This window comes from Mesoplodon mirus (genome assembly GCF_964341445.2).
Source record: "Mesoplodon mirus genome assembly, chromosome: 5".
Lineage (NCBI taxonomy): Eukaryota > Metazoa > Chordata > Mammalia > Artiodactyla > Ziphiidae > Mesoplodon > Mesoplodon mirus.
The window spans coordinates 25,892,632-25,903,277 of record NC_138980.1 but is presented as its reverse complement, the minus strand read 5'-3'; positions in this window follow the sequence as shown (position 1 = coordinate 25,903,277).

Sequence of the window (10,646 nt, the reverse complement as noted above, 5' to 3'; positions counted from 1 at the left end):
TCTGAGCCTGCGCGTCTGAAACCTGTGCTCCGCAACGGGAGAGGCCACAACAGTGAGAGGCCTGTGTACCACAAAAAAACAAAAAACAAACAAACAAACAAAACTACATGGTAAATGTTAATTTAGTAAAAAAAAAACCCAAAACTATTGATCAGTCTGCCAGGTAAAAATATTTTTTGTTGTAGAATTCATGATTGCTTATCCAGATAAAGATTTTTGTTAAAAGTATTCCCATTTCTGAAGTGCATTACCAAAGATTTGAGTTTCATCTGTATTCTGAACATAAGATGCATGTAATTTTTTGGTATGACAAATGGTGATACCAAGTGGGTTTCTCTACATGATCCGCTGGTAGCATTTGCACATAGAGTAAAGCTATGTTCCTGACGTTGACTAGGAATTTAAGAGACTGAAATAAGTTTTGCCATAGAATCACTGCCTAAATTATTCTTAGGCCTCTGATACAGTCCACATATAGTTCAACTATGTTATATGTTATAAGGTTTTTTTTTAAAGGAGCATTTGATGTAAAGAAAAGGTTTTTCCTTAACACAGCAATCTCGTTATAGAGATTAAGAAGTCAGCCATCCTTTATTTTCCTCTCCATTTCCATACTGCTAGAGCCACTGTACTACCGAAGCCTCCTGACCTTTCCCTACAAGTGCTCCAGGTTCCCAAATTAATGTTTACATTCTCCCCCATCAGAAACTCATTCCTTTGGAGTAGCTGATCTCAGGATATAGGAGGAAAGAAAACTATCCACACTCTTTCTTACTAAGAAGGTAATGATCGCTAACCCCTTTCCCTGCTGAAAAGTATTTACAGTCTTCACTAAGGGTATTTGCTAGTTCCCAGGCCCAATTCACGGAAGTTTAGGAATTAAAGTGAAACGTCAGTGAATTAGGTAGGATAGAAGAAAAGTTTAGTGGTGAGGATGGTACCTCTGGTATCATATGAGTGTCTCCTGCTAACCTTCCTTCCCATCTTCTGTGAACTCTCAGGTTCCTACTCTTACTTGCCTTTTTCCTTGTACTTCTGGACTCAATTTCTGAAAGCACCAGGTTTTTATTTGACAGTGTTGGGAGCTTCAGCACTAACAGGAAAGGTTTAGAATGGCCAGTGTATAAATATGGATCGTTTGTAACTGGGTATTTTCCCTCATGATTTGATGTCTCATAGTTTACTATTTCTAGAAATTCCACTGACGTCAAACCTAGTTTTAAAAGTGCAGCTAAATAGGTTATTTCCAGTGTTTTCTGCTACTGCTTATTTGCTCAGGTGTTCTCATCCATGCATTCATCAAAATTTTTGGAGTAGACGAATAAAATTGACTTATGCAGTTGACAGTAGAAAAATACCCAGTGGAGTTTTGTAGTTTGTACAGCTGAAAACTATTCCTCTGAATAATCTTGAAGGGCTTGATGCTAGAGAAATTAGAAATGACTCAGCCACGACTCCTAATAATTGCGGCTGAATTGTGACTTAAACTCAGGTATCCTAGATTCTAGCATTGTGCCTTCTTGTGATAATACACCTTACTGAGTTAAAAACTTCAGTTTGATTCTTGTTCATGGTTCTGTGAAATGGGATGAAATGAATGTAATGGCTAATAGTTTAATTACTTGGATTCCATTTTTCTCACGTTTTTCTTTAGTAGTTGATACATAGCTTCAACCATCAAAATGGTTAAAATGGTATGATAATTTGAAAATATACTCTGTTTTAAGTAGATAGGCAGATAACCTATATTTAAACTATCTTGACATCCTGGAATGAAGAAACACTTTGTCAGTTAGTGGCCTGGCTTTTTAACTCATTTCCAGTTTGAAATTTCTGATTCCCACAAAATTTGGTGCAAGTAAGGTATTTTAAATTTAAACATCCAGGGACTTCCAGGGTGGTGCAGCGGTTAAGAATCCACCTGCCAATGCAGATGACGCAGGTTTGAGCCCCGGTCCGCGAAGATCCCACATGGCGGAAGCACCTAACTTGGTGTGCCACAACTGCTGAGCCTGAGCTCTAGAGCCCGAGAGCCACAACTACTGAGCCCATGTGCTGCAAGTACTGAAGACCGCATGCCTAGAGCCTGTGCTCCTCAAGAGAAGCCACCGCAATGAGAAGCCTGCGCACCGCAACGAAGAGTAGCCCCCACTCACTGCAACTAGAGCAAGCCCACACACAGCAATGAAGACCCAACACAGACAAAAAGAAATAAGTTTTAAAAAATTTGTAAATTTGAACATCTAGTACTTCGTTTAACAAGCTGCATTTTCTGGGAATTCCCTAGTGGTCCAGTGGTTAGGACTCTGCTTCCACTGCAGGGGGCACTGGTTCAATCACTGGTCAGGGAACTAAGATCCCACATGCCAAGCAGCCAACAACAAAAAAAGGCAACCTTTTCAAATAGAACAGAAGAATTCATGAGTCATTAACAGTATTAATAGCGTCAGTAATTGTTGGCTTAGTAGATTGCACGTTTGCAAATAAATAGGTAGAAACAATTTTAATTCTTAAAAGAGTTGATCCAATTAGTTGGTTAATTGGTTTTATTTTTTCCATATTTTCATAGAGGGAAGGTAAAGTTTTAAGTCAGGTTGGCTTTACAACTCCTTGGCCAGTCTAGCTTTTGCGGACAGTTTTATGTTAGTGATTTTTAAAAATAACATGCAAAAGTTGAATAATGAACCTCTAAATATATATAGCCCAGCTTAAAAAATCAAAAGCATTTTGCAAATTTTGTTTCATCAGTTCCCCAACTTATTTTCCTGTTGCATTTAAGTACAAATGTCAGATACCATTTCATCCATATTTCTGTACTGTATATCTTTTACCATGAGTTTCTAATGCGAGTATCACACCTAACAAAATAATTCCTTATCTGGTAGGGTCTATAAAGTTTCATGATTGTCTAAAGAGTTATTTTAAGTTAGTTTGAATCAGTACCGAGTCAGGGTCCACACATAGCTAATTTGTCTCAGATCTCTTAATCACTATGTGCCTTTTCCTCCTCTTTTTATTTCTTTGCTAATTGAAACTTGGTCATTTGTCTTTAGAGAGTTTCCCATATTCAATATTTCATTGGAGTGGTGTCCTTTCCTCTAGTCCCCACTTATCCTGTAAACTGATAGTTAGTGAAGTTTTTTTTATAGTATTCCTTCTGATAAATACAGAAGGGATGTTAGAAATACACTGTGTTGCTACTCTTTATGAAATACTATATTTGGGCACCAATCATCAGTGGATGCTAAAACCATGAGGGGAAAACTGATGGAGAACTTTAAAATGAAGGGATCAGGCTGAACCTCAGGTTGGCAACCAGATAGATGTGTTGATATGCGTCTGAGGTGATGCAATAGGAAATACACAGCACCTGTGGGGTATCACTGCCTGTAAAACAAAAACATTGAATTTGGATCTAGTCAAGCCTGTAGATTGAAATTGAAATATAAAGAAGCATCCCGACCCTTTTTGTTCATTTCTTACCTGTCTGTTAATTCTTTGGGGTAGCAGTTCAATGAATTAAAAGAGCTCAGACTTCTTACTAGCATGGTTTCCACTTTAGTCCTAGGTCTTCTCTGTGTTTGGAGGAGTAAGTTACTTTAAAGTAACTGTACTTCCTTACTTGGAATTACTGAGGGATAATATCTGTTATCTAATAGCCAATGCAGGGGACACAGTTTCAATCCCTGGTCCGGGAATATCCCACATGCCACGGAGCAACTAAGCCCGTGCGCCACAACTACTAAGCCCACACACTGCAAATACTGAAGCCCATGCACCTAGAGCCCGTGCTCTGCAACAAGAGAAGCCACAACAGTGAGAAGACCGTGCACCACAACTAGAGAAAGCCCGCACTCAGCAACAAAGACCCAACACAGCCAAAAATTTATTTTTTTTTAATCTAGCAGATTACCTGGCTTTTAGTTGACCCACTAGTAAATAGCAGTTATGTACTTTGTTTTCTATAAATGCTTTAACCCCTAGTAAATAGCAGTTACTTTGCTTTCTATAAATGCTTTAACCCAGGTGACTTCATGTTTTTTAAATTTTCCCAGTAATGTTGGTTGTTCCTCTTTAGGGCACCAGGAATTACAAAACTATCAAGAATTCTACATTTTTTTTTTTTTTTTTTTTTTTTTTTTTTTTTTTTTTTGCGGTACGTGGGACTCTCACTGTTGTGGCCTTTCCCGTTGCAGAGCACAGGCTCTGGACGCACAGGCTCAGTGGCCATGGCTCACGGGACTAGCTGCTCCACGGCATGTGGCATCTTCCTGGACTGGGGCACAAACCCGCGTCCCGTGCATCGACAGGCAGACTCTCAACTACTGCACCACCAGGGAAGCCCAAGAATTCTAGTTTTGACTCCCTATCATAGCAGTTTTTATTGTGACATTTCACTGAAACTGGAAGGGGGAATAGAATTTTCAAAGAATTTTCAAAGAATTTTTCCTTTTTTAACCAATCAAGAATGGTCAACTATTCAGATATATTTTCTTCTATTCACTCCTTTCCTGGTTTTAGTTTGTTTTTAAACGTTGCAATTCTGGGGAGAAGTTATATATAATTAAAAGACTTTAGCATAGATTTAATTGTAAAGGGACAATTTGTGGTCCCTTTGGGATATTTAATCCTAAATCCTAAATATCCCAAAGGAGCAGACACCTCATAGGTCTAGTTCTTTAGATACTATCAACAGCAGTTACATGTAATGAGATTAAAGATTAATTGTAGATTTGGAGGAGTTCCCATGCACCCCCTCCTCCCAGTGACTTAAAATGTTTCCCATTACAAATATAAATGAAAATTAAGGTTTTTTTAACTTAAAAAAAAAAAACAGTGCTCCTTTTTTTTATCATGAGCTTTGAATTTTATTTTTATTGAAGTATTAGTTTCAGGTATACAGCAAAGTGATTCAGTAATATATATACATATATATGTGTGTATATATATATATATTCCTTTTCAGATTCTTTTCCATTATAGGTTACTACAAGATATTGAATATAGTTCGCAGTGCTATACAGTAGGTCTTTGTCATTTATTTTATATATAGTAGTGTGTATCTGTTAATCCCAAACTCCTAATTTATCCCTACCCCACTTCCCCTTTGGTAACCATTTATTTTCTATGTCTGTGAGTCTATTTCTGTTTTGTACATAAGTTCATTTGTATCATCTTTTTAGATTCCACATATAAGTGATATCAAGATATTTTTCTTTGACTTATTCACTGAGTATGATAACCTCTAGGTCCATCCATGTTGCTGCAAATGCCATTTTTCATTCCTTTTTCATGGCTGAGTAATATTCGTGTGTGTGTGTGTGTGTGTGTGTGTGTGTGTGTGTGTGTGTGTGTGTGTATCCACTCATCTGTCGATGGACACTTTGGTTGCTTCCATGTCTTGGCTATTGTAAACAGTGATGCTATGAACATTGGGGTGCATGTATCCTTTCCAATTAGAATTCATTTTCATCTTTTCTGGGTATATGCCCAGGAGTGGGATTGCTGGATCATATGGTAGTTCTAGTTTAGTTTTTTGAGAAACCTCCATGCTGATTTCCATAGTGGTTGCACCAAATTATGTTCCCACCAACAGTGTAGAAGGGTTCCCTTTTCTCCACACCCTCTCCAGCATTTATTTTTTGTAAACTTTTTGATGATGGCAATTCTGACTGGTGGAGGTGATACCTCAGTAGTTTGGATTTGCGTTTCTCTAATAATTAGCAATGCTGAGCATCTTTTTGTGTGCCTGTTGGCCATCTGGATGTCTTCTTTGGAGAAATGTCTATGTAGGTCCATTTTTTGATTGGGTAGTTGGGTTTTTTGTTATTGAGTTGTACGAGCTGTTTGTATATTTTGAAAATTAAGCCCTTGTTGGTCACATCATTTGCAAATATTTTCTCCTAGTCCATAGGTTGTAGTTTTGTTTTGTTTATGGTTTCCTTTGCTGTGCAAAAGCTTATAAGTTTGATTAGGTCCCATTTGTTTATTTTTGCTTTTATTTCTTTTGCCTTGGGAGGCTGTCCTAAGAAAACATTGCTATGATTTATGTCAGAGAATGTTTTGCCTATGTTCTCTTGTAGGAGTTTTATGGTGTCATGTCTTATATTTAAGTCTTTAAGCTATTTTGAGTTTATTTTTTTGTATAGTGTGAGGGAGTGTTCTAACTTCATTGATTTACATGCAGCTGACTGTCTAGCTTTCCCAACACCACTTGCTGAAGAGACTGCCTTTTCTCCATTGTATATTCTTGCCTCCTTTGTCGAAGATTAATTGACCATAAGTGGGTGGGTTTATTTCTGGGCTCTGTATTCTGTTCCATTGATCCATGTCTTGTTTTGTGCCCATACCACACTGTTTGGATTACTGTAGCTTTTGTAGTATTGTCTGAATTCTGGGAGGGTTATGCCTCCAGCTTTGTTCTTTTTCCTCAGGATTGCTTTGGCAAATCTGGGTCTTTTGTGGTTCTGTATAAATTGTAGGATTATTTATTCTAATTCTGTGAAAAATGTCATGGGTAATTTGACAGGGCTCGCATTAAATCTGTAGATTGGTTTGGGTAGTATGGACATTTGAACAATATTAATTCTTCCACTTTGAGAACATGGGATATCTTTCCATTTCTTTGAGTCATCTTCAGTTTCTTTTATCAATGTTTCACAGTTCTCAGCAAATACGTTTTTCACCTCCTTGGTCAGTTTTATTCCTAGGTTTTTTGTTTTTTGTTTTTGATGTGATTATAAAATGAATTGGTTTTTTACTTACTCTTTCTGATATGTCATTATTACTGTAAAGAAGTGCAACAGGTTTCTGTATGTTAATCTTATATCCTGCTACCTTGCTGAATTCATTTATCAGTTCTAATAGCATTTGTGTGGAGTCTTTATGGTTTTCTATATAGAGTATCATTGTCATCTGCATATAATGACAGTTTTCCCTCTTCCCTTCCAATTTAGATACCTTTTTAAAAAGAACCCAGTGCTTTTAAACACTGCTGGATTTACTCTTTTTTTTTTTTTTGTGGTATGCGGGCCTCTCACTGTTGTGGCCTCTCCCGTTGCGGAGCACAGGCTCCGGACACGCAGTCCCAGCGGCCATGGCTCACGGGCCCAGCCGCTCCGCGGCATATGGGATCCTCCCAGACCGGGGCACGAACCCGCATCCCCTGCATCGGCAGGCGGACTCTCAACCACTGCGCCACCAGGGAGGCCCTGGATTTACTCTTAACTAAAGGCAACATGGGTAGGTACAGTTTTGAGAATGATTGATAATAACCAGCCTAAATGATTAGAGCATGTCATTAATAGAGGAGTTTAATTTTTAAAGATCTTGCTATTATTTTTTTAATATTTTCCCCATTATTTTTAGGAACATTTAAGTTATGTTGTGTGTCCTCACAATAATTGCACACGTGAGAACAATATGACTTGTGTGACAATGCTTGCCTGCAGAGTCAGATTGAATTTAGACCCTGGGATTCCCTGTATAGGTAGACAAATTAGGTATTCTCTGTAGTCTCATCTATGAGTTGAAATACTAATACCTAACTTCCCAAGAGTGGTTGTGAGGATTAAATAAGGGAATTTATATAAAGTAGCTGTTATTTTCACCATTTCTTGATTTATACCCTATATTCTTGATTTATACAGTATTCTATAGTCTATAAATGATTTTCCTATCCTTTTGGTTTTAGTCCTGTAGGAACCATATGAAATGAGCACAAATAGATACTATTTCCATTTGTATGTTACCATGGTACATCTTTTTTCCATCCATTTATTTATTTATTTATCTATGAAGTGTTTTATGTAGGAAGTATATATTTGGGTCTTGCATTTTTATCTAATCTGACAATCTTTTTTTAAAAACATCTTTATTGGAGTATAATTGCTTTACAATGGTGTGTTAGTTTCTGCTGTATAACAAAGTGAATCAGTTATACATATACATACATCCCCATATCTCTTCCCTCTTGCATCTCCCTCCCTCCCATCCTCCCTATCCCAGCCCTCTAGGTGGTCACAAAGCACTGATCTGATCTCCCTGTGCTATGTGGCTGCTTCCCACTAGCTATCTATTTTACATTTTGTAGTGTATATATGTCCATGCCACTCTCTCACTCTGTCCCAGCTTACCCTTCCCCCTCCCCATATCCTCAAGTCCATTCTCTAGTAGGTCTGCATCTTTATTCCCATCTTGCCCATAGGTTCTTCATGACCATTTTTTATTTTTTTTTAGATTCCATATATATGTGTTAGCATATGGTATTTGTTTTCTCCTTCTGACTTACTTCACTCTGTATGACAGACTCTAGGTCCATCCACCTCACTACAAATAACTCAATGTCATTTCTTTTTATGGCTAAGTAATATTCCATTGTATATATGTGCCACAATCTTTGCCTGCTAGTTGTGTTTAGACCATTTATATTTAATGGGATTTTTGATATTTGGGGGTTTAGATTACCATCTTCCTATTTTTTTTATTTTTCCCATTTCTTCCCATTTTCCTTTTTCTGCTTTATTTTGAACTGAGTATTTTTCATAATTCTACTTTATTAGCTGGTTTATTAGCTAAACCGTGTGTATGTGTGTGTGTGTGTGTGTGTGTGTGTGTGTGTGTTTAGCATGTGCTTTAGAGTTTGTAGTATACATCCTTATCACAGTATGCTTGTAATTGACATTATACTATGTCACATACAGTAAAAGAATCTTGTAACAGTACACTACCATTTTCCCCTCCTGGGCTTTATACCATTTTGCCATACATTTTACTTAGCCATATGTTAAAACCCTGCAATACATTGTTATTTTTGCCTTAAGCCATCTATTATCTTTTAAAGAGATAATACATGTTCTTTTTTTTCTTTTTTTTCAAGCTTTTTCCTTCTGTTTCATTTTAGATAGTTTCTACTGCTATATTTTCCTTTTCTAAAATATATATATTTATTTATTTGGCAGTGTTGGATCTCCATTGCTGTGCACGGGCTTTCTCCATTTGCCATGAGCGGGGGTTACTCTTCGTTGCAGTGTGCGGGCTTCTCATTGCGGTGGCTTCTCTTGTTGCAGAGCATGGGCTCTAGGTGCACGGGCTTCAGTAGTTGTGGCTCATGGGCTCTAGAGCGCAGGCTCAGGAGTTGTGATGCACGGGTTTAGTTGCTCCATGGCATGTGGGATCTTCCCGGACTAGGGCTTGAACCTGTGTCGCCCGCATTGGCAGGTGGATTCTTAGTCACTGAGTCACCAGGGAAGTCCCATCTACTGCAACTATGTTAATCTCCTGCCGTGTCTAACCTACCTTTAATCCCATAGAGTTTAATTTTCATCTCAACATTGTCATTTTAGCCTCTAGATTAGACTTTTAACAAAATCTTTTGTCTCTACTTAACATGTTCAGTCTCTCCTCTTAGTTCCTTGAACATATAGAATACAGGTATAACCTTTAATATCCTTATCTGCTAATGCTATCATCTCTTTGATTTCTGAGGTGGTTTTGATTGATTGCTTTTTCTCCTATCATGGGTCATATTTTCTTGCTGTTTTGTGTGCCTGGTAATTTTGGCTTTTTGTTTTACCTTGTTGGTTATTGGGTATTTTTATATTCACTTGAGCTTTATTATGGAACATGATTAAATTACTTGAATCATTTTGATCTTTTCAGGTTTGGGGTTTAAGCTTTATTAGGCAGGATGAGAGCAGCATTTAGTCTAGGGCTAGTTTATGCCCACTGTTGATGCAAAATCTTTTGAGTACTCTACCCAATGCCCTCTGAATTATAAGGTTTTCCATGCTGGCTGGTGGGAAGAAGAGCTCTCCCTGGCCTGTGGGCTGTGGGGATTGCTTCCTCTCTAATTAGAGTCTCATCCTTTTGAGTGGTTCTGTCCTGGCCCCAGTAGTTTCCTCACAAATGTGATGATCTCAGGCGGAGAGTTCTCTTTCTGTGTGCAGCTCTGCTCTCCAGTCCTCTACCCTGCAAATTCTAACTGCCTCAGCTTCTTTGGACTTGCAGCTCCTTCACCTTAGGGTGGCTCTGCCTGGGTCCCCCTTCCTGCACTGTGGCCTGAAAACATCTCTCCATAGAGTAAGGTGGGACAATCCTTGGGCTCACTTCATTTTTCCACCATCTCCCAAGGGTCACTGTCCCTCGTTGCCTGATGTCCAGTATCTTGAAAACTGCCGTTTCATATAGTTTGTTTAGTTTTCTAGTTTCAGATAGAGTAAGTCTAGTCCCTGTTGGTATATCCATTTTGCAAACTAGAAAACTGGGGGTCTGAAATAGTAAGTAGCTGTGAGCTATTAGTGGAACCACAACTGGAATCTAGGCATTATACATCAATACCTGATGCTTTTTCCACAATATCATACTGCCTTTTCTAAGTAACAATTTCCTCATGGAATTGAAACTTATCCTTTTAAGACTTAAAGCTTAGTTTGAACCATTTTTGTTGGAAATTTAAAAAAAAATATTTAAGTACCCCTGCCTTCTTAAACAGAGCATTTTGAATATATCTGAACCTCTTCATTATCAACATTATTTATAATCTTATACAGTGGTTATCAACCCTATCTGACCCAAGTAATCCCTTTTGAATAAGATATTTTATAATGCCCTTTTATTCTGAGGAGTCTGAGCCCTTGAGAAACATC